The sequence below is a fragment of the Euprymna scolopes genome, chromosome 3, assembly GCF_053919585.1.
Source record: "Euprymna scolopes isolate OS-2025 chromosome 3, ASM5391958v1, whole genome shotgun sequence".
In the NCBI taxonomy this organism is placed as follows: Eukaryota; Metazoa; Mollusca; class Cephalopoda; order Sepiida; family Sepiolidae; genus Euprymna; species Euprymna scolopes.
In genome coordinates, this window is record NC_136484.1 from 29,137,746 (window position 1) to 29,162,602 (window position 24,857).

At 30.8% G+C, this 24,857-nt stretch overlaps 1 protein-coding gene across 3 annotated transcripts in view; it reads left to right on the plus strand.

Moving 5' to 3' along the window:
- LOC145254440 (coronin-7-like) overlaps positions 1–24,857 on the plus strand; it is a 398,384-nt gene that overhangs the window by 201,868 nt on the left and 171,659 nt on the right. The gene's annotated exons all lie outside the window — the stretch shown is intronic.

Below are 24,857 nucleotides of genomic sequence, written 5' to 3' on the forward strand. Positions count from 1 at the left end.
ATAACTGAACGTCGTACATAAAAGTAATTTTCTGTTATAATAGTAAAAAAAACAAAAAAACTATTTCCTCCTTGCTCACAAGGATAAATGCGCACACTGGAAAATTAGCTTTCCAAAATTAGATAGTCGCACAAAGGGCTCAATAGCTGTTCAGATAGAGCCTCATAAAAAAAAAAAAACTACATAATAAATGTGATTCAACTTAACATGTTGTTCCAGTTTTATGAAGTTTCTGATCCTCAGAAGTATATTCATAAAACCTTAATATTTCTTTTCCTGAATAAAGAAAGATTAAAAATTTATGAATGCACTAATGGTTGGAACTGCAGTATTATTATTGTTATACATCTACAAGAATAAACTATATAAAATAATTTTTTATACTTATAATAAGGAAATCTGCCTAGGAACTATCTAAATTAATTTAGTTCAGTTTACCACGACAAAAATAAGCTCAATATTTTTTTAAAGAAAGACTAGAGCTTTAACTACAAGAAGTCAAAGATTTAATATGGTATTTAAATTAGGTTTCAAAAATGAAAAGTTCCAACAATCATTATTCTTTTAGGTATGCTTAGAGAAAAACCTTCATTAAATTGATTAGCAAAATAGATTTGTTTGGTTTTTAATGAACTTAACCATTCTAGGGTCATTTTAAGGCCAAATAGGTTGTTTTTTAATCAGCATATAGGAAAAGCAATTTGATTTTATGCCCGAGCAAAGGATCATGCTGCTATATTTATTTTGAGACAAACCCCAAATGAGAAGATTGTAGATGCATTTCTGGTTTGTGAAACTTTTTTGTCTTGTAGAATAGGAGTGATTATTTTAATGTTAGATTTTCCAGTACAGTCCAATTGTTTACCATCAAGTAACATCAAGCTTATGATACATGAGGAAGGAAATGTTGAATGCTAAAATGAAAATTAAAATAAAACATGGAGATGAATATAAAATCATAGGAGATCATAGGTGGAGATATATACTGAATAAATGACAAAAAACTATATTCCAAAATTCATGATGTTGACCATCTTATTATTTATTCCTTTAATTCAGTTGATATTTACAATTCTTGCCAGTATCTGTTTTGTAGCACAAAATTCAAAATGGCGTAATGGAAACATATTAAAGGTATTTGCAGCTTCTCTTCCAATTTTCAGATTTTAATCATGTCAAATACCACTTTATTTCCTTTTGATATAAATTGATTGTTGCTATTTCTTCTGATGAGTTAAGGGCATAATAGATTCATTGATTGATATAATAATTAAGTGATTGATTTTGCGCTACAAAACAGATACTGTCAAGAATTGGAAATGTCAACTGAATTAAAGGAATAAATTATAAGATGGTCAACATCATGAATTTTGGAATATAGTTTTGTCATTTATTCACTATATTGCTCTGTAATTACATTGAACTTCTTAAATAAGGATTGGTATATATTATGAGAAAATATATTTTTACTGAAATATCTATATTAGAGCAAATGAAAAATTATCCGCACTTTTTAAAAAAATGTTTTTGTTTATTTTAAAAACACAAAACACTTCATTTTCCTACATAATCTCCACCCATTTTGCTGCATTTGTCCCAACGGTATACACGCTTATGAATGACATGTGAGAAGAAAGTCTTTGGCTGGTCACACAACCATTATTGCACCGTTTTTTGCATTGCTTCATTAAAAGAAAATTTATGACCTCATAATGCATCTTTGAGTGGAGCAAAGAGATGATAGTCGGAAGAAGCAAGATCTGGGCTGCATGTAGAATGCTCCAATACCTCAAAACCCAGTTTGTTAATGTTTCAATAGTTGCTCCGACAACATATGAGCATGTATTGTCATGCTGTAGCAAAATCTCCTTCGACTGTAATCCTCGGCATTTGGTGTGAATTGCAGGCTTGAGGCACATGACTAGCAAATTACAAGACCTTGCACGATTGATTGTACTCCCCTTTTCCAGGAAATCTGCTAAAATAGGCCCTTCAGAATCCCAAAAAAATGGTTAGCATAACCTTTCCTGCAGAAAGCTGACTCTTGAATTTTTTCTTTACTGGTAGAAGGGATGTTTCCACTCAAAACTTTGACTGTAGTGATGAACATATGATTCATCTCCAATGACTATTCGACTTGAAAATTCGTCACCTTCAATGGTGTAACGTTTGGTAGATCTCCACACGTCCATGTTTATGCTCTTTTCTAAACCGTCTTAGAACCCACCTTGCAGCAACTTTATTGTAAGAATTCATGAATGATTTCTTGAGCAAAGCCAAAACTGATGTGCAAAGATTGCTATCTCACCAATGGTAATGCATCGATTTGCCAATATCATTTGTTGAGCTCGCAGTCTTCTTCACTGGTCTTCGTCGTGCTCCTTCTGCAGGTTTCACACTAGTCCGGCTAGTTTTAAACTTCTCAATCCACTCATATACCGTCCATTTCAATATTGTGCATTGTTTCCATATTGTGCTAAGAGATTTTTATGAATTTCTGCCCCGGTGAACCACAAAAATTGGACCACAGCATGTTGTTCTTCTCTGGTGCATTGTGCAAGTGAAGCGTCCATTTTTATCAACTGAAAGTAACAAGTGTTAAAACTGAACGAACAATTACATTTGCTGATCATGACACAATACTCAATACATGTTAACAATTTTGTGAAAAAGTTAAAGCAAGAGTTTGCTATAGAGCAATGTGTGGACAATTTATTTACCATCTTATATATATATATATATATATATATATATATATATATATATATATATATATGCAGCATCTTTAGTTTTTCTATGTGAATGCATTTTGTTTTTTAAAGTTTCAAGTCCACATAAATAATATTTTGTGGTTTAATTATTAACCAATAACTACTATTTACATAGAAATATAATTATGTAAACATTGCATACATAATCTATGTTGGGTTGTTTTATATCTTAAGTTGTTTTTAGTTTTTCAAACTAGATTTATTTTGTCTCAACGAACGGAAGAATATGAAACAACTTCAAAACATGGAAAATATCACACTATTATCTCCCACTCCTAAAAAACACACACACACACACTTGTAAAACATACATACATATATGCAAAAGTTAAATCTCTGTTTTAATATTAATGTTAAAACATTATACATCTTGAGGATTACATTTATTGATTTTTTTTGTTTTTAAATAAATTTTAGTGAATTTCCTGCTAATGAAATGTTAAATTACACCAATTCTTAAAATACAAATATATTGTTGACAAAAAATACCTTTTGTAAACAATTGCTATTTGCCAGCTTGCTTTGCGTTTTGTTATATATATAATTATTTAAGGAAAGTAGAAAGTGCATCTTTGGTTTACTTTATTTACATAAAATGGCTTCAGCCTCGTCTGGAATGATTTCTATAATATATATATATGTTCGAGGTAAATAACTTTATGAAATAATCAGTTACATATATACGATACTAATTGCAGCCTGGATTTATCTAAGATAATAAAATTAATGCAGATTATATTTTATAACTAAGAGCTGGATAGTTTCATGCAAAAAAAAAAAAAAAGATGGTGAAGCTGTACCGTTTTGTTTCTTTATAAATCGGATAAATACTTTTAGATGTTTATTAATTCTTAAATGTATCCTTGTGTTGGGTGGATGGAGACATGTTAGCTACTGGAGAGCTCAGAGAATAATGAATGGATTTGTCGTGAATGTAATGAAGCCATTTTTTTTTAATCAATGAATAATCATGTATTATATTTTCCACAAAATGCAATATTTATTGCCAAAATGATGAATTTTTTTTTTTTTTTATAGATAAATGACATTCGTTACAATTTAATTTTATTCTTTATAAATGATGTAAATATTGTATAGATTTATTAACTTAACAGTGTTTGTGGGCGCAGACATATTGAATGATTGATATTTTAGTCAACGGTATATATAATATATATATATATAATGTATATATATGTATGAAATCGATACATAAAAACCGTTATAATTTTTGCCAGTTGTAAGTTTTTATCCACAAGGCTAAAATAAACTGAATTTTTATGAATTTGATATATAGATTATTATATAAAAGTCACTTTGTGTGTGTGAGTTCCTTTTTTATAAGTTCCAAAACGGCTGAACCTATCTTTTACAAATTTCACACAAAGGTAATTTATATGTCTGGCAGTGTTCTTAGATAAGTTTTGTACAGAAATTTATCCGATTAGTATCGAAAAATCTGATCCTAAAAAAATAGTCTTTCTTTTTTATAGATAAAAAAAAAGAATTTTACTTTACACCGGCCAAGAGAGGGAATTCATAGCAAATCAAGAAAGATTAAATTCTCAGCAAATCATTTCTTAAAAAAAGAACTCTATTGTCATCTGGAGATATAGCTCAGTGATAGAGTATTCTGACTACAGATCAAATGGTCCCCTGTTCAAGCCCGGGTGTACCTCACCATTTTATTTTAATTTTTTCTTATTAATGAGTTCAATTTACGAAAAAAGAAGAGGTACCATTTAAAGTCGCCACAAATCATTTCTTCGTTTGCATATTTTAAGACTAAACATTAATCAGAAGTGCCTTTTCCAGGGTATTATAGTCAAACCCAAATATCAGCTGATGTGATATTGTAAACAAACACAGACAGAATTTGATGAACGACAATATTATTATTATTTTTATTCATTTATTTTTTTTTGCGAGTTAGTCCACCGGGCAAATTATTCCTCGTAATATATAATATTCAATAGAGGATTGATTCTATAATAATGTATAAGCAATCTGTATAAATTATAATATCATGTTTAAGCATATTGTACGACCAGGCAATTCCAGGTGTCCAGCTAGTGTGTGTATATATATATATATATATATATATATATATAAGTGAAATTATCTGTGTGTGTACATTTCCCTACCAAACTACTCTGCAAATTTTCAGTCTACAAACTCGAGATTTGACATAAGGGGAATTGAGATTTGGGAAAATCTTTTTAATCGATTTTCGGCCAGAAATTTGGCTTTTATGGAGTCAAAGTTCAATAATTTGAGCTTTGAAAACTCTGCTGAACTCCTCCGCCAATTTTGGGTGTAAACACTTAAAATTTTAGATGTAGGTTACTTGGACATGGATCAAACTTTTTGATTTGAGCCCAAAACAATAAATGTTAAAGGGTCAAAATTGGGGTAAAATTTTAAAAAATATTTTGACCTTTGCGGTCTCTACCAAACTACTCAGCAAATTTCTGGTCTAAACATTTGAAATTTTACATAAAGTATATTTAGACATAGGGCAAGCTTTTTACTCAGTTTTTGGCTAAATATTTCGCTGCTAAGGGGTCAAAGTTCAAAAGATTCAGCCAATTTTTGGTCTAAACATTTGAAATTTCACATAAAGGGTATTCAGACATGCAGCAAGCGTTTTAATCAGTATTTGGTCGAAAATTTGGCTGCTAAGAGGTCAAAGTTAAAAGAGTTGACCTTTGCAGACTCTACCAAACTCATCCCCCAATTTTGGATCTAAACACTTGAAATTTTAGATGTAGGTTACCTGGACACGAGTCAAACTTTTTAATATATATATATATATATATATGCACATAAAGTTATGAACAGTACATAGGGCCCGACTGAAGCCAGGCTGAACTGCTAGTATATATATATATATATATATATATATATATATATATATATATATTATCATTATTAAATATATATATATATAGTGTCATAATAAATATTGTATCTTCAGCTCTCACATCTACGATCGAGCACTTTATTGGATTTTTTTCATCACCCCTGGACACGCTATATATATATATATATATATTACACAGCTTTTAATATTATATCACTTCACTGAGAAGACACACTCATTTTATGCTCGTCCCTCCCCTCCAAAATTAGGTGTATTTACTCATACAAGCATGCAAATATTTTTGCACATATATATATATATATATATGAGCAAATATTTTTGCTCATATATATATATATATATATATATATATATATATATATATATATATATATATATATATATAACTACTCTGTCAATTTTTGGTGTGCAGACTTGAAACTTGATATATAGGGGATTTGGGCTCATGGAACAGATTCGAGATTTTTGTGGGTTTTTTTTAACAGCAAAAATAGCTGCTAAGGGGTCAAAATTGGAAATTGGCAGACATAAATCGTTTTAAAGTGCTCATCTATGCATGCGCAAATATACATTTATAGATTAATGTCAGTTTATTTTGAAAGTTTTGATATTCATCTCTCAATAGCTCAGATGGTAATGAATAATGCTGGAGCGCTAAATGTTTTAATTTTAACTGATGACACTGAAGTCATAATTTTTAAAACTTTATAATCACTATTATATATTGGGTACAATAATATAGTTAATAGAGAATTAGCTCTATAATAATAAATACAAAATCTGCATAAATTAAAATAGCATATTTAAGAATATTTTATGACTGGGCAAAGCAGGACAGCATTCTAATATATATATATATATATATATATATATATATATATATATATATATATATATATGCAGGTTTCATTGAAGAGAAGAGACAACTCTTGTTTGTTTCTCTTACAATCCATATTTTCTTTTTGACGGACTAGTTTCCGAACATTCTGTTTGAGTGTAAAAACGCAAACGTTTTCAACCTCAATAAGTCCTCCTCAGGCGAGTAATAAAAAATAATAAAAAATAAGGTAATGAATTGAATGAAAAACGATTAAAATCGTTTAAAATACTTAAAAGCATTTAAGCATGCCATCCGCTTTGTATTGAGCTTGATTAATGGTTGGGTTTTTAATACGGATTAACAAGGCTTCAATAATTGGGAGGCGTACATCAGTGTGAGACATACACAAATATTGCTGACAAAAAATACCTTTTGTAATCAGTTGACATTTGCCAGCTTGCTTTGTGTTTTGTTATGTATATAATTAGTTGATATATAGTTGACAAGAGATGCTGGTTTGAGTCATTGGTATGAGTCAAACCAGCATCTCTCGTCGACTAACATGTCACCTATCTCCCCCGAATAGCTCCATTTATCAGCACCTCACACCACACGACATCCTCAAAACCGAATGTAGAGACATACTAATAAAAAACACTGCCACTTCAGCTGTCTCACACTGTTAATCAAGCGGATGGCATGCTTAAATGCTTTTAAATATTTTAAACGATTTTTATTGTCTTTCCATTGAATTCATTACCTTATTTTTTTATTTTTCATTACTCGCCTGAGGACGACGTATGGAGGTCGAAAACGTTTGTGAATACGGCAAATTGTTTTTTACACTCAGACAGAATGTTCGGAAACTAGTCTGTCAAAAAGAAAAAATGGATTGTAAGAAAAACAAACAAGAATTGTCCCTGCTTTTCAATGAAACGTGCATAAAGGAGAAAATGCTGCCCAAATATACTTATATATATATATATATATATATATATATATATATATATATATTCTTTTTTAAGTTGCACGAATACTTAGAGATTTATTAACTGTTAAATGAGTGTGTGGAGACATGACGGCTCAAAGAAGAATATAAAGACATGTAATCAACGTTATCCATGTTTTGTTGTTAAATCAAGTTGTAATGAAGTTTTATAGTTTTCAATTGTAATTTGAATAGCAGTAGAGGCAAATGAGCAAAAATGTCTGTAGATATTGTTTATAAAGTCACATGACTAAAATTTAAGTTTTAAGAGATTTCCCGTTTATTGGAAGAAAAATATAAAATGTAGGAGAAAACAAAAGTGCATAGTTTCAAAATAAGATATGTAAAAATTGCAAATTAATACACTAGCGAGTAGTGTTAAAAATATGCTTATTCAATTATATTTCACCTTTTATTTATACCAATCCTTTAATTTATGAAACTCAATATAACTTCAAAGCATATACAAATAAATGACAAAAGTCTGTATTCCAAATCACAAGATGATGTCCATCTTACCGTTTATTACTTTAAGCATGTAAAAATGTTCAATTCTTGACAGCGTCTGTTTCGAATTGCAGAATCTTTCATGTAATTATGTAAAATGTTAAATTTATTCCGGTCTTACTCATCAAAAGAAAAGAAACCCATCAACTTTAAAAGAAAATGAAGGAATATGGACATGATTACAAAATCTGAAAATCGGAAGAGAAGTTGCAATTGTTTTCTTTTTGTTATGCCATCTTTGAATTTTTATGTAGAGTCACCAACGCTAAATCTTTGTATTTATAAACAATATCTTTTTAATATTTTATTAATTTATTATTTATAATTAGTATATATATATAAATTTGAGTATTTTGTTTAAAACATTTTATTATACATTTTAGGCAGCTGTTTTGTCTCATATTAAATCATACTTTTTCTTGTTCATGAGTAAAAAAGGTGTATATTCTTAAAGTTTATTCAGTGGTTGTTATATCTAAAATAACGAAATTTTTCAATCAAAAGAAGATGAATATTTCAAAATATTCACATACATATAAGAAATAGGAAAAAATGATGATGAAAAATAAATTTGGATAAATTACAATATTTATTGATCCATCCAAAATTCCTTGTTTGAATTCATGAATATTGTAATTTATTTCATTTTAGTTTTCATCATCAAGTTTTCCTATATCTTTAATTGCTCTATCTAGTATATTGAGTATTTTTTTTTATTATCTTGATAAGTTCCAAAATTAAGACATTTATATTTATCTTTCTAATTGTATGTGTGTGTATATATATCAGTAGAAAAATGTAATATTGTCTTCAAGCAAAAATTGTTGCTAGAAATGAATACGTTACTAATGTATCTTACATACAAAAAAAAAAATGAACTTTCCTTTTGAAAGAATTTAACATAATTTTTTTTTCTCTTTCGGTTCACTTATTCCTATCATTTCTTAAATGGTGTCTCCTTTTTTCATGACATTTCTTTCTGAATAGCTTCGTTGACATACACAGAAACAATATGGCCGACTTACATAAAACTCTTTCCATGAGTGCTCGAAACCTTTATAAAATAAATGAAATATACCTTTGTCTATTAATAGAATAGAAATCCGTTTTATTTTATTTTGGTTTACTTAAATGCTTTGTATTTTACTAGATGTGTCCATGTATCTTTATAATAAGCTTTGTCTGTCAGTCCGACCATCTGTCACGCTTAAATTTGAATTAACATTTTGTACAAGATGCTTTGTCTATGTTGTTCAGTTTGTCATACTTAGGTTAAAAAACATTTACATATATTAAATATGCAAATTGAACAAGCACATCTTAACTCTAAATCATATGAAGCTATATTGATCAAGAATGACGTTTATATTCTCAATCATCTTGGGGAGGCCTCATGTTTTGACAAGCTTCTGGGTTTGACCTTTACTCCTGATCTGAAATGGAACACATACATCAAATCTGTTGCCAAGGCCGCTAGAAAAATGGTGGGATCCTTCTATCGATCCAGTAGATATCTCACTGCTGATACAATTCTCTATCTATATAAGAGCCAGGTACGTCCAAGGATGGAGTACTGTTGCCACATCTGGGCAGGAGCTGCTAGAAAGGACTTATCCTGCCTTGATAGAGTTCAAAATAGACTTCGTAGTCTCGTAGGGGATGTCCTTTTCTCTTCCCTGCAACCTCTTTCTCACAGAAGAGATGTTGCGCGTTTGTCTCTGCTTTATCGTTATTTTCATGGCAGGTGCTCGACTGAGCTCCAATCTATGTTCCCCCCTCGCCAAATTTTCATAAGAAACACCCGTCTAGCAGAAAACACTATCAATAATATCCCCCACTCTTTATCTGTGCCTAAACCTAAACGTAGATTCCATGAACAAAGCTTCTTTCTTAGAACTGCACGCTTATGGAATTGTCTTCTGTTTTCCTGCTGACTACAATATGGTCGTCTTCAAGTCTAATGTAAATAAGTTTTTGATGAGCCATTCCATATAATTTAACAAATTTACCGAATTTCCATTACTAACGGTTACTATATTGTCCAATTTCTACTGTACACTCTTTAACCCTTATCCTCGAGTGACCTCTTGACCTTGATAAGTGGTGATGCCTATGTAAAAAAAAAAAAAACTGCCTGACAATGTATAAAACGGTAACACTTTCTTTAAATCTATTGAAAATTTTCCAATGGAAGGGAGATAACCTTTATCTCTTATTGCAAGACTTACATCTGGGTACTAATACTTATTTCCTTATCTCATTTTTTTCATTATGATAAAATTATTTTTTTCCACATTCGTTATTTTGAATGAAAAATATCTGAGATATTTGCTTTACTTTATATAACATTTTCTTCTATCAAATTATACACAAGGCCAATAAATTTAGAGGTGTGGTCAGGGATCATGCTGATATGTAATCTTCTCTTAAACTAGACATTTTAGTCATAATACTGCATTTACTGTATGAGCTTGTCCACTTAAGATGTCCCCTGCGTTTGATGAATTTAATTTACAATAATAATATAAACAGATATATGAATGATAGGGGTGGTGGCCGAATGATTAAAAACACCCTCAAAACAAGAAAATATAGAACCCAGATGAAAGGTGATATAGGGCAGGTTATTAAGGTGTTCTCAACCTTCATAATTGTACACCTTCGCTGTTTTCCGGTTTATCAATGTCGGAAACAAACAGATGAATTAGTTTTGATAAATCAAATTGTTTGATGACAATATCAGTTTTGTGCAAATGACATCATCATATTAAAGAACAATTTCTTCAGAAGTATCACAGCTCATCAGTGCGGCTGGACCAGCAACTGCCTCAAGCCAGGATTGAAACTTGACCACCTAGGCGACAGTCAGTGCTTCTCACCATTACGCTATTTGGCTGCTGCTGAGATGGCTGCTGTGAAATTACAATGTTATAAACATTGTCCAATCGCCTTAGTTCTATTTGTTTACACAAAGAGCATTGTTTTTTACACTAGCAGCAGTTTGTTATTTGGCTCCCCAATATGCTCAACCCAAGATAGGGAGCATCTTTGTTTGCAAAAAAAAAAAAATTTTTAAACTAAATATTTTTTTAAGATTTATATACCGACCTATTTTCATATCTTTATTAAAAAAAAAAATAAAGATACAAAAATAGGTCGATATATAAATCTTTAAAAATATATTCAGTTTAAAATTTTTTTTTTTTTTTTTTTTTTTTGCAAAGATACGGATATAAGTAGATATATAAATTAAAAAAAAATACTTTACAAAGGATGCGACGGAGGTAAAGTGTTCCCATTTGTTTTCTATTCCTCATAAAGGAAATGTTTCGTTTCCTTAATGTTTCATTGTTAAAGTGTTTTTTATTTAATAAGTCTGAAGAAAGGTTGTTCTTGTGAAAATTTTCAAACGACATATTGTTTGAATTTGTTGAAATGGTCTTGAAACAATTGTAACTAACAATGAAATACACTTTTTTGTTGCTATCAGCCCATTTCTTGAAGTCTTGGTTTTTGTTAAAACAGTATATGAATGCTCAATTATGAAATATAATAATTTTGTAGCTTACTTTTTAAGTCATCTCTCTTTTTTGGCTTAAATTTATTGGTATATAAACAATTACTGAATTATACTAACCCAGTATAATTCGGAATACAACAAATTTGTCTTATATATATATATACACGCACACACACACACACACACACACACACACACACACACAATCAGGTCTCATAAAAATTCATCAAAAAGTAAAGACATGATAAACATTTAAATGAACACTTTCTTTTGTGATTCCTTTGAGCATATTTTTGACAATTCTAAAGCCTCAGGCTACAGAGTTAAGAATATACTTTCTTGTTATTTCTCGTAGTAGCAAGCCCCATCCCTGCATTGCCTGGTCGTAAAATATGCTTAAATAAAATATTTTAATTCATGCAAATTTCGTATTTATTATTATAGAACTAATTCTCTTGATTATTATATTGTACCCAATGTATAGTAATGATTTTAACAAGTTTAAAAAAAAAAATATGACTTAGGTGCCATCAACTAGAATCAAAACCAAAACGTTCAGCACCATTGCCTTAATCATTATTGTTTAAGCCATCGTTAGGATCATAGTAAAAAAATGAACCAACTTTTAATACATAAATGTACATATGCGCATGCATGCAAGAGCACTTTAAGTCGCCTTACACCTACCAAGTTCTATTTTTTTTTTTTTTAAATTCTTTAGCAACTATTTTTATCGACTAAAAGCCTATAAAAGAATGGTCCACAAACAATGCAATCATTTAACCTGCCTCGCACTGCTCTGTGACCTTGCATCACAAAGGAGATGCACTTTGAAAAAAAAAATGGAGTCAGATTGACAGAGAGGCATAGTGAGTTTTATCAATTTATTTAGTCCTTTCCTGTCTAATTGCTTGAGAAGCGAAGAAATAAACACTGTTGTTAAATTCTTCCAAATTTCAAGAAAAGGATAAATGAACATTCAACATCTTCAAAATTATCAATGTTGAATTCTTTAATCTTCACTTCCGCCGGATATATACATGCTATGCAGAATTATATAAAAAAAAAAAAAAATGAAAGATAAACCAGACGAGTTATTTGTAGTTATAAAAATTGGCAGATCAAAGAACCAACGTAATTATAAATAAGCAGATTAACTGATGAAAATCTAGAAATAGACATAAGCTAATCTTACATGCATACAATCTAATATATCTCTATATAACATTGAGTATATGCATATATATTTAGGATTCACTCCTAAACTAATTAAACGATCATTATGAATTTTAGAACACAACTGTTAGGAGTAATAGGTCATAATGTGGACAATATTTAGTTTAATTTTAGTTTTATAAAGGAGTAGAAAAGATGTGGAAGCCATTTGTGAAACTTTAGATACCTTTATTTATTCATTTTTAAAATTTAATAAATATTAAATATTAAACAACAATTAAATATTCTTCTATGTTTAATTTCTTTGGAGTACTTTAAAGAGTTGTAGTGAGCATAATAGGAGCACAATCTTCTATTTAAAAATTAAAATATTTCAGATTTGCATTGTTTGATTCGTAATCATTAGACACCAAATAAGCAAGATTTCCTAACTTTCAATTTCTTAAGAACCTTAAGCTTAAGTTTAAAATTTTAGATATTTTCTAGAAAGTCTTTTAATGGATTTGGATCCAAATTAGAATAAGATTTAGTAGCATTATATTTTTATTTTAATCTTTATAAGTGGACATAACATTCTTTTCAGGGATTTAAATTTATCCGTCCTTAAATGAATACTTTACTAATATATATATATATATATATATATATATATATATAAAGAACCCCGGGATACGGTGGCGCTAGAATACGTTTTTTCAGGTTATGATGTGGAATGCAATGTTTTTCCTGCCCCCTGGTCACAGTATTTGCCCCGCCTTACAGTGTTGTTTATAATGTTTTTGATTATATACTGTACTGTATTTTGTTACTAATTTTTAAATGCCATATTCCGAGGTTCTAACTCTCTCTCTCCATATATATATATATATATATATATATATATATATATATGCGTGTGTGTGTACGTATGTATATGTATATATATATATATATATATATAATGTACATGTATGTATGTATATGTTGTATAGTGCGGGGGGGGGGTCATGTTTAAGAAGATATGACGGGACATTCATATTGGGCCAATATAATACATGAATATAGCAATGATGAGTGAGAAACTTGGCTGTCCTGAAAAGTTTATAACCATCTTAAAGCTCTTCCACGATGATATGAAGGCTGTGATCAACGTTGAGGGAAAGCTGGCTGATCCTATCTCAGTAGAAAGTGGTGTTAAGCAGGGAGCCATTCCAGCACCCACACTCGTTGCATTATATTTCACCATGGTCTTTCGGATGGCATTTGGGGGTTGCTCTGATGGTGTCTATATTCGCCACTGAACTACTGGGGGGTTGTTCAACATTAGGCACTTCAATGCAAGTACAAAGTTACTCACCAACACGATCCGTGACTTGCTCTATGCGGATGACTGTGATCTGGTGGCTCATACAGTGGCTTGTATGCAGCATCTTGTGGACGCCTTTGCGATGTCTGCAGCGCATTGGGCCTGACTATCAATCCGAAAAAAAAAAAAACTGTTTTTATATATCAGCCTGCTCCAGGCATGCTATACTATGAGCCATCAGTTTATATCTGTGGGTCAAGGATAGTGGTTGTCACTAAATTTGTATACTTGGGTAGCACACTAAGTATGTCCGGTGCCCTGGATGATGAGGTATTGTTACGGATCAGCAGGCAAGTGATGCCTTTGGAAAGTTGGACAGGCGTTTGTGGAACTGTCATGGGATCTTGCTGCCAACAAACATTAAGGTTTATGCTGCATGCGTTCTCTCTGCTCTTCTCTATGCCTGTAAAGCTTGAACAACATACAGGAAGCATTTGAGACGTCTCGAGCGGTTTTACCAGATGTGCCTACAACGAATCTTAGGTGTGGGTTGGCAAATGTATGTCAGTGATGTGGAGGTGCTTGAACAGACCCAATGTCTAAGCATTGAAGCTCACATTATCAAACCTAGACTGAGATGGAGTGGACATGTGGTGAGAATGTTAGACAGTCGACTTCCAAAGCAACTCCTTTATGGCAAGCTTACCGAGGGAAGATGTCTGGCTTAAAAGCTTAAAATGAGATTCAAAGGTTGTTTGAGGTCCACCTTAAAAAAATGTGAGATGGATGAAAGAACCTGGGAGTGTCTTGCTTTGGATCGTGGAGAGTGGAGAAGGACCTTGTGGGGAGGTATGGGCAAGTTGGAGGCAGATCGAACCCAGTATGAGTGGCTGAAACGTGGTATCCAGAAAGGGAGGGTGAAAGGAGCAATGGGTGGGCGGGGGCGCCAAATTGGTCTGGAGTGTGAGGTATGCGGAAGATTATGTCTGAGCAGAGCTGGGCTAATGAGCTACCAGACTACTCATCAGCGCAGTGGGCCTCAAAACAGTCTTGTATTGCCAGATCTAACCTGTGTCAACTGCGGGTGGACGTACAAAACAGCAGGTGGTTTGAAGTGGCATTTGATTATACATAGAAGTGACCATCAAGAACGTGCTACTAGTGGCTCACATGTCTGCACAATGTGTGCCAAAGAATACCAGAATTTGGCAGGGCTTAAAAGCCACCTTCGTGTGGCCCACCGCTGATTTGTTTTCGTGTTTCTGTATATCTTTCTTTTGTGCTATATCAAGTAATGGCAATGTTCGAAAACAAATTTGCTGCCATCATATGTATATGTTATATAGTGCGGGGGTCATGTTTAAGAAGATATGACGGGGCATTCATATTGGGTCAATATAATACACGAATATAACGATGATGAGGGAGAGACACATTTATTTATACATATTTATACATATACACTTCTGTTCTGGGATGCTTGGGACTTCATATATATATACTGAGCGTGATAGGGTGATAGATGCACAGTTCTTATATTTCTTATAACACATATAGAGAGGAGGAGGAGAGATACATATTCTTGGGATAGTTATGCGATGTTCATCATAAGATTAACACATTACTTTCTCGGTGTTGAAAGATGACACGAAGACAAACAGTTACAAATATCGATGGCGATTCTTTATTCATTGGACCAGTCGAATGATGATGTTAGGAATTCACATTTGTATCTACATAGTTTAATCTTCTACCCTTCGCTCCCAAAGGGTCAGCTGACCACTGACTGCCAACTGACTGACTCTCAACTCTCTCTCTCTCTGACTAACTGCTTGACTGACTCTCAAATTCGACCCCCATCGAACTATATGGAGAATCGTCCTTTGTCTATGACATCAGAAATGTGTTTCCCAAACATGACCAAATTATGTGACTATGCACGTTTGTCCAAAACACACTTCTGCAAACAAAGAATCCTCTCCTAACCTATTTTTTAACCTAACCTATTTTTTAACCTAACCTATTTTTTAACCTAACCTATTTTTTTTAACAATGTATTTTTAATTTGTATTGTTCATTCTTTTTAGCTGACATTTTTAATATTCAGTTTCATAAAAGAATGAACAATCAATTCTTTTTACGATATAAACAATATCTAACTATTTCCAATAGAATTTAATAATAGACCTTTTTAACATTCCGATTTCTAACATTTTATTTCTTAACTTTGCTTACAAGGTTCGAGTCTCGGCTTATCCTAATCTCATTTTCATTTATCTAATGTTCTTCTTATTTACATGGAAAGGGCCAGCCCTTTTTCCTGTACCTATAAAATATATATATATCATCATCATCATCATCATCATCGGATTAACGTCTATTTTACATGCTGGCATGTGTCGGATGACTTTAGGAAATTGGCTTCCCAACTAATCTATCATTGGTCATGTCTTTATCCTTTTTTTCTCTCAAGTTTATTTTTATCACTTCTTATTTACATGGAAAGGGGACAGCCCTTTTTCCTGCATCTATAAAATATATTTTATTGATAAGAAAGATTTAATAAAACTCATAGAAATTGTTCAAAATGTTAATTAATTAGATTATGAATAAGGGAGCATGATTTTAAGAACATCAAAATAGAAAGAAAAATAAACCAAATGATTACTTTTGGGAACCAGCTCATCATATTCAGTCTAATGTTTGTTGTACATGCTTGAAAGTTTTGGACTGCTTTTAGAAATTTTCAAAATTTATTTCTAGTTTATAATGGAAATCAAATTGTACTTGTTTGTATAAAAAAAATCAGTTCCAATTAAGATTGACCATCATTTGGATTTATCTTTCATTAGCATCATCATCGGATTAACGTCTATTTTACATGCTGGCATGTGTCGAATGACTTTAGGAAATTGGCTTCCCAACTAATCTATTATTGGTCATGTCTTTATCCTTTTTTTCTCTCAAGTTTATTTTTATCACTTCCATGTTTTTGTTGGCCTTCCCTGTGCTGAGCCTATCTCAACTATTCTGCATCTATTAACTGAAAACTCTCCATTTTTTTTTTCGATGAGACCAAACCTATAAAGTTTCCTGCTCTTCATGCATTTTCCTCTAAGATCATCAGATCTAAGCCTGTTTTTAAGACAGATTACATATCCATCATATCAAAAATTCAATTATTATTCTGTTTAGTTTGGTTTGTTTCAGTGATGAGGAATTGACTTCTAAAAAATATGAATTCAGACAAAAAAAAAATTCTGAGAAACTGACTCACACTTAAAGCGCTATTGATCAGGAATTATGTTTATATATATTCTGCCTGACAATGCAGTAAATGATAATCCTTTGTTTAAATCTATTGAAAAATGTCTAATGGAAAGGAAAGAAACTTACCTCTTGGTATAAAATTAGACTATTTTCCAAAATTCATAATGATCGGTTAACTAGTTTTGCTCCATTCAAAATATGAACATATACACATACCGAACTTTCTATATGAATATTGTTTCTGTTTTTGTTTATCATTAAAAGTTAAAATGGTATTATTGATTAAAACACAGGACAGCCAAAGAGACACAAATTATGATTAAATGTTTTGTTTTTTTTCATATTCATTATATTAGAAAAAATTCTTCTAAAATATTTGCTTATATATCCACTATAAAATTTACATAACAATTTTTACATACCAAATTAGGCACAAGGCCAATAAATTTGGGGGTTTGAGGTTGTACTGATATATAATCTTCTTTTAAACTAGACACTTTCGTCATAATACTGCATTTATTGTATGCGCTTGTCCACTTGAAATGTCCCCTGCGTTTGATGAATTTAATTTACAATAAGACTATAAACAGACTAGCTAAGATACCTGCGCTCTGTTTGGGACGTTGCTGTATGCTCGGGTACTCGCTTTATGGGCACCCTTGCAGTAAGTGAACGTTCTAAGAGCAACTATTGCTTAAGATGTTTTAAAAAAAAATACATAAGAATCATGATTGGGGATCTGATTTTGAGATTTAAATTTTGGCCTATGTTAGGAACCACTATCATGCCATCAAGATTGGTTCAGGGGATGGAGTGGATGAGGGTGATCTGATTCAAATTCACAAAGAAGTTGACTGGTGCCATGGTGGCGGCCTCTAGGATAGTGGTGACCCTCAACTTGGTGTGCACTCTTCCTTGGTGGGGAGTTTATGAAGAGCCACACCAAATATGACCTTAACCTTGAAAAATGGTGTGGACCATCCTTAGGTGGGGGAACCATCATCATGCCAGGTTGGTTATGATCGGTCCAGTGGTGTGGGCTTTAGGAGAGTTGTACACACAGGCACACATGAGAACGTTACTACTTTAAATATATAGATGTATGAATGATGGGGAGTGGAATGACTAAAATCATTCCCAAAACAAGAAAATATAGAAATCAGATAAAGTGAGATAAAGATAATATATAAATGTATTAATTCGACAAACAATTACTATTTCTGACAATTGCTCGACCAATCACAGCTTGGTATGCCTCTCTGCTCTTCACTCTAATAATTATGCTCTTAAATAATCGATTATGAGACAGTTAACATTAGATAAGGAAGAGATAGCATCTATTTAGTCCAGACTACTTTGAATGAAAGGAAATTGGCTTTAATGTTAAGAATACATTAAAATAAAAATGAATAATGTGATAAATTGTTCATATGTAAAATCAAGTAATTCGTTTTTCGTTTTAATTTAAAATTGGAACATTGTTTGAGCATCTTTATCTGCAACAGATATTTCTATTTGATTCGCTCTTTAATAAATATTTACTGTGTCTCTTTGGCTGTTCCATGTTTTAATCACTAATACCATTTTAACTTTTAATGATGAACAAAAACAGACACAAAATCTATATAAAAAGTTAGGTATGTGTATTTGTTCATATATTTTTTGAATGAAGCAAACTAATTAACCGCTCATTATGAATTTTGGAAAATAGTCTAATTTTATACAAAGGGGACTGGAAGCCCTTTGTGAAAATTCAGATACTCCATTGTTAATGAAATTTTAAAAAGTATTAGACATTAATTAATATTTTAAAAATTCCAGTTACTTTAAAATATTTTAATGGGTTGTTAGTGGGCAAAATATGGGCATGGCATCTCGTTTGAAAATTAAAATATTTCAAATTTGCATGAAATTTGATCCATATTCATTAGACATCATTTAACCAAGATTCTCCGGATTTGAATTTCTTTTAAGGCCCACATCAGCTTAAATCTTGAATTTTAGACATTTTCTAGAATTCAACTCGTTTCTGATTTGCATTAAATTTGATCCATATTTATGAATTATGCAAGATTCTCTCAATTTTGATTTATGAAATTTCGTAAGCTTATGCCCAAACTTTTAGACATTTTTCTAGGATCAGTATCATTTAATGAATTTTGATCCAAATTTGGATAAGGATTATAAACATAAAGTTTAGTCACATATCTTGACTTTAATCTCTGCACAAACAGGTTTATGCCACGTTTATTATCCCCCCCACCCTCACACTTTATGAAGAATAAAATCACAATATGATGCTAATATAGCTGATATGAAGAATCCTTATAACAATTTTGATCAGAATCTATTACATGATTTTAATTTTTAAAAATATTTTAAATTTAAGGCTTAAGCTTAAGGGTTCTTAAGAAGAAATTAATATTCAGGAAATCTTGCATAATTGGTACCTAATAAGTATGGATAAAGTCGATGTAAATTTGAAATATTAAAAATTTCAAATGGGAGGTTGTGCCTATGTTATGCCTCATAAAAATTCTTTAAAATACTTCAAGGAAAATGACAATTGGAAAATATTATTAATTGAAGCCCAATACTTATTGTTAAAATTTCATAGAAATCGGAGCTATTTTCATAAAGGCATTCACTCCTTGTTTATCCTCTTTGCATAAAGCTAAAGTAAATCTCGCATTTGGACCCCTTCTACTAGCAGCTGTATTTCAAAATTCATAATGATCAGTCAATTAGTTTAAGAGTAAATCCCCCTAATTTGTTTGGGATACCTAGGACCTGAAATGGGTTCAGATACTTGCAATCCAGGTGGTATAATATTATATATAATATATATATAATAATAATATAATATCCTAATAATAATAATATAATATCCTAATAATAATAATATAATATCCTAATAATAATAATATAATATCCTAATAATAATAATAATATAATATATATATAATAATAATATAATATCCTAATAATAATAATAATATAATATATATATAATAATAATATAATATCCTAATAATAATAATATAATATCCTAATAATAATAATAATATAATATCCTAATAATAATAATATAATATCCTAATAATAATAATAATATAATATCCTAATAATAATAATAATATAATATATATATAATAATAATATAATATCCTAATAATAATAATATAATATCCTAATAATAATAATATAATATCCTAATAATAATAATAATAATAATATAATATATATATAATAATAATATAATATCCTAATAATAATATAATATCCTAATAATATAATATATATATAATAATAATATAATATCCTAATAATAATAATAATATAATATATATATATAATAATATAATATATATATAATAATAATATAATATCCTAATAATAATAATATAATATCCTAATAATAATAATATAATATCCTAATAATAATAATATAATATCCTAATAATGATATAAATTTCACACATGAATGATTGGAGGCCCTCGACATGTATTTGCTGCAGTGTAATTGACTGTGGAGTCCTCATCCTCACCTTTAACATTATGTAGAGTAATTGCAATGTGTTTTGTGATTTCTTCTTTGTATTGGTTCCACAGAGATGACTTTATGTTATATTATAAACCCTTTTTAAGAATTTAAAACACAACAACCAGTCATAATAGGGGTCAAAGTTGAAAAAAAAAAAAATTTGATCTCTGCAGTCTCTACCAAATTACTCAGACAATTTCTGGTTTAAACCTTTGAAATTTGACATAAATGGTATTCAGAGATAATGCAAGCATTTTAATCGGTTTGAATCGAAAATCTTTAGTTACCAATATATAAATGTATGTATGTATGTATGTATGTTTGCATGCCTGCCTAAACCTTTCAACAGAGACAACGGATTTTCACAAGATCAGTATCGTTTTGAAGCCCCCCCTTCAGACGAAAACACAGAGAAATTGGCTAAAAACATTAATTTCTTCACCTTGAACTGGGCACTTTTCAAAAGGGAGGAGTTGCTTTTTTTCGCCAATATTTTCGAAAGTCATCCCCTCTTTTCGATTGTCTAGCCTTAATTTAAACTTACGTCACTTCCGGTTTGGCGGTGGTCATAACAGCAAAGACGTCACGATTTTTCCCGTTCTTTTCTTCCTTTGCGGTACGGGTTCGAGCCAGGCTTCCTACTACCACTTTTTTTTTTTTTTTTTCTCAACACACACCTCCAAACACCCGGGCAACGCCGGGCTGAAATGGTAGTATATATATAAACCAGTTAAATAAAAAAATATAAACTTAATGTTGAAAACAGCTAGAAATCAATGAATTTAAATAACAAAAACATCAAACAAAACTTGGGTTTGTATTTTCTGTGTCTTTGAAAATTTTGTCGTATATATATAATTTAAATTCATAAAAAATGTTAATAAGTCATTAGTGTATACATTATTAGATCTTAAAATATAGTACAATAATTTTATAAATGTTCCGAATGTTTAAAAAAATCATTCGATTATTTCTGCCCATTTTTTAAACCATGCATTATTGCTTAAATGACCCATAAAATTGTATAATTTAATAAACAATCCAGAAATGTGAGAAGGCTCATCGAAAAATGACTATCAACCTATATGGTGTCATTTTCTGTAGAAGTTGCTTGATAAAAGATTTAGCTTTGTTGGCAAGCATATTCAAATGAAGTAATATATTGTACATGCGTACACAAACGGAATATGTTGAATATGTTAGGTTTTAAGTTGGTCTTTACCTTGGACATAGAATCTGATGAACTCCGAATAATCTATTCAGTGTTGATAGCCTGAAGTCACAATGTTACACAGAGAAGAATTCTACGAAATTGGAAATTGGATCAATGCACTGAGAAAATGGGTCAATTTCACTGAAGATTTGCATAATGGAAATCTTGTGATTGCATTGCATTAGCGATGAAAAAAAAAAATTGAAAGAAATACGTTGTTTAGAAAAGTTTTTAAAATTCCATAAATATTTCACAAGCGCCAAGAACCATCCATTACCATAAAATTTGGACTATTATTTAACGCTATAGAAATATTGTATCCAGTTTAACATCTTTTATATGCTGACATGTGTTGGGCGCCTTTTAGAAATTGATTTCTAAACTAACCTATCTCTGACCAAGTTTTTATTTATCCCTCTTTCCTTCAAGTCCATTCTTAGCACTTCCTCATAATACTAGCTAAAATACTCACCCCAAGATGGGCTAGTATTTACTCTCCCTTCTACTCTGGTAAGATGTTATACAAGGTTGGAAGGTAATGATTGAAAAAAATACTACTAGAGGTTTAATGTCTATTTTACATGCTGAGTTAGCTTGTGTTGGCCGGTTATTAGAAATTGATTTTCAAACTAACCTACCTCTGACCAGGTCTTTATTTATCCTTCTTTCTATCAAATTCATCCTTATCACTTCATCCTTTGGCATTCTTCTACCAACCGATTCTGCTACTTCAACTATTCTACATCTACTAACCTAAGAACTCTTCAAAAAGCACCTAAAAAAAATGTATAACACAAACAGTATGATGATGTCTCAAAGTTCAGTTTAGCGAGTAAGAGTTGCAGACATGTGTTGCATGGAGAGAAATGATATGAGAACAATACAATATACATGCAACGTGAGTGATAGACAAGCTTAGACCTGATGACTTCAGAGGAAAATTAAGTCTGAACAGTATAAGTATATATGTGGAGAACAGAGGACTTTGTAGGTATGGCCACATCGGAATATGATTGGATGAGAATTCTTGGGTTAGTAGATGTTTTAGTCATTTTAAGGTAGCAAAGTCACTTCACGTGCAAACGAAAACATTAGAGGAAGCGATAAAGATAAATGAGAAAAAAGCAATAAATATCTGGCTAGAAATTGGTTAGTTTGGAAATCAATTTTTAAAAGTCATTTAACACAGATAATATCTAGCAGGTGTGTTCCAAAATTCTTAATGATCGGTTAATAATTAATGTAAGAAGGAATCTTCTACATACTAATATATAAACATATACATGTATCTAAATTTATGTAAATATTGTTGGCTTCAGCGCTAATAAATTATGGAAATACATACAGTAGCGACCATAATATAAAGAATGGAAACAACATAAATATGTGTATTAATTAAAAAGCAATGCATGATTAGCAATGAAGTTTTTATCAAATAAACATTACGGTGTAATCTATTATATGAACGGAACTTTGTGTGTGTGCACGCAATTTCATTTTTTATAAACTCCACAATGGCTGGCCGAATTTTATTAAATTTTACACGAATGTACTTTATGTATCTGGCAGTGTTCTTAGATAGATTTTGTATCTGCATATATATAATATAAATCTCACTTGTCTGCTTAAATGTATGAATGTATGTATATATGTATGTTTCGCAAAAACATTCGACAGAAGTGACGGATTTTTATGAGATTGGTATAATTTTGAAGCTCGACCCTTCGAACGACAAATGTCGAAAAATTGTCCCAAAACATTCATTCCTTCACCCTCAACTGGACACTATTCTAGAGGGAGAGGTCGCTTTTTTTTGCCGAAATTTTCGAAAATCATCGCCTCTTTTTGATTGTCTAGCTTTAATTCAAACCTACGCCGGTTTGGCAATGGACGCAACAGCTAACACGTCACGTTTTTTTTTTTTACTTCCTTCGCAGTATGGGTTCGAGCCTGCTTGCCTATTACAACTTTTTATTTATTTATTTATTAGTGCTCAACACCCTTACACACACCTCCACTTTCTCTTCTGCCTTCGCGTCACGGGTTCTAGCCTGCTTACCTACTACAACTTTTTTTTTATGCTCAACACGCACCTACAAACACCCAGACAACGCCGGGCACCCAGGCTAGTTTTCAATAAGTATCGATAATCGAAAAAATTCAATGAAAGAAGGAACAGTTTTATTACATACAAGCATCATAAATTGTAACAATAAAAAATAATAATTAATTTTTCAAGAACATTACAAAAAAGCCCCTAAAGTCCATATTAATTAATTCGATATAACTCAAAGAAAAATTTATTTCTCGAACTACTGATATTATCATTGAATTAAGCATTGTTTATTTAATTGTTTATTTAATATTTGCACATAAAAAAATTATAATTGCAAAAAGATTGCATGTTTCACATAATTTTTATATGTAAGATTCTAATATTTTCCTTGCCTGAATGAATGTGGAACTTTCGGTATAATATAATTTTTTTATAATCTTGCAAAATAAAAAAATTTAAAAATTTAATTTAAAAGCAGGAACATAGAAAAATAATTAAATTAAAAAATGGTAAAAATTATACAAACATTCACAATAGGAATGTACGGATGTACAACCAGGGGAAAAACAAGAAAACCGGTACTCTCTATCTCTTAACTTTTCAGGCAGCCTTTTGACTTTCTGACATTTTGGGCTTCCATAGAATCCACACTTGGATGATTTTTTCATTTGTTCTGATTCTGCAAAGCGAGAATCTCTCGCTTTTGGGTGCTAATTAAGCTATTTTTTTTTTAATACAAACAAAGTGTTTTTTAAAATTTAATTCAATATCTTAGGACTTCACTAATTATCTTTGAAATAGACCCAGAAAATTAATATTTATC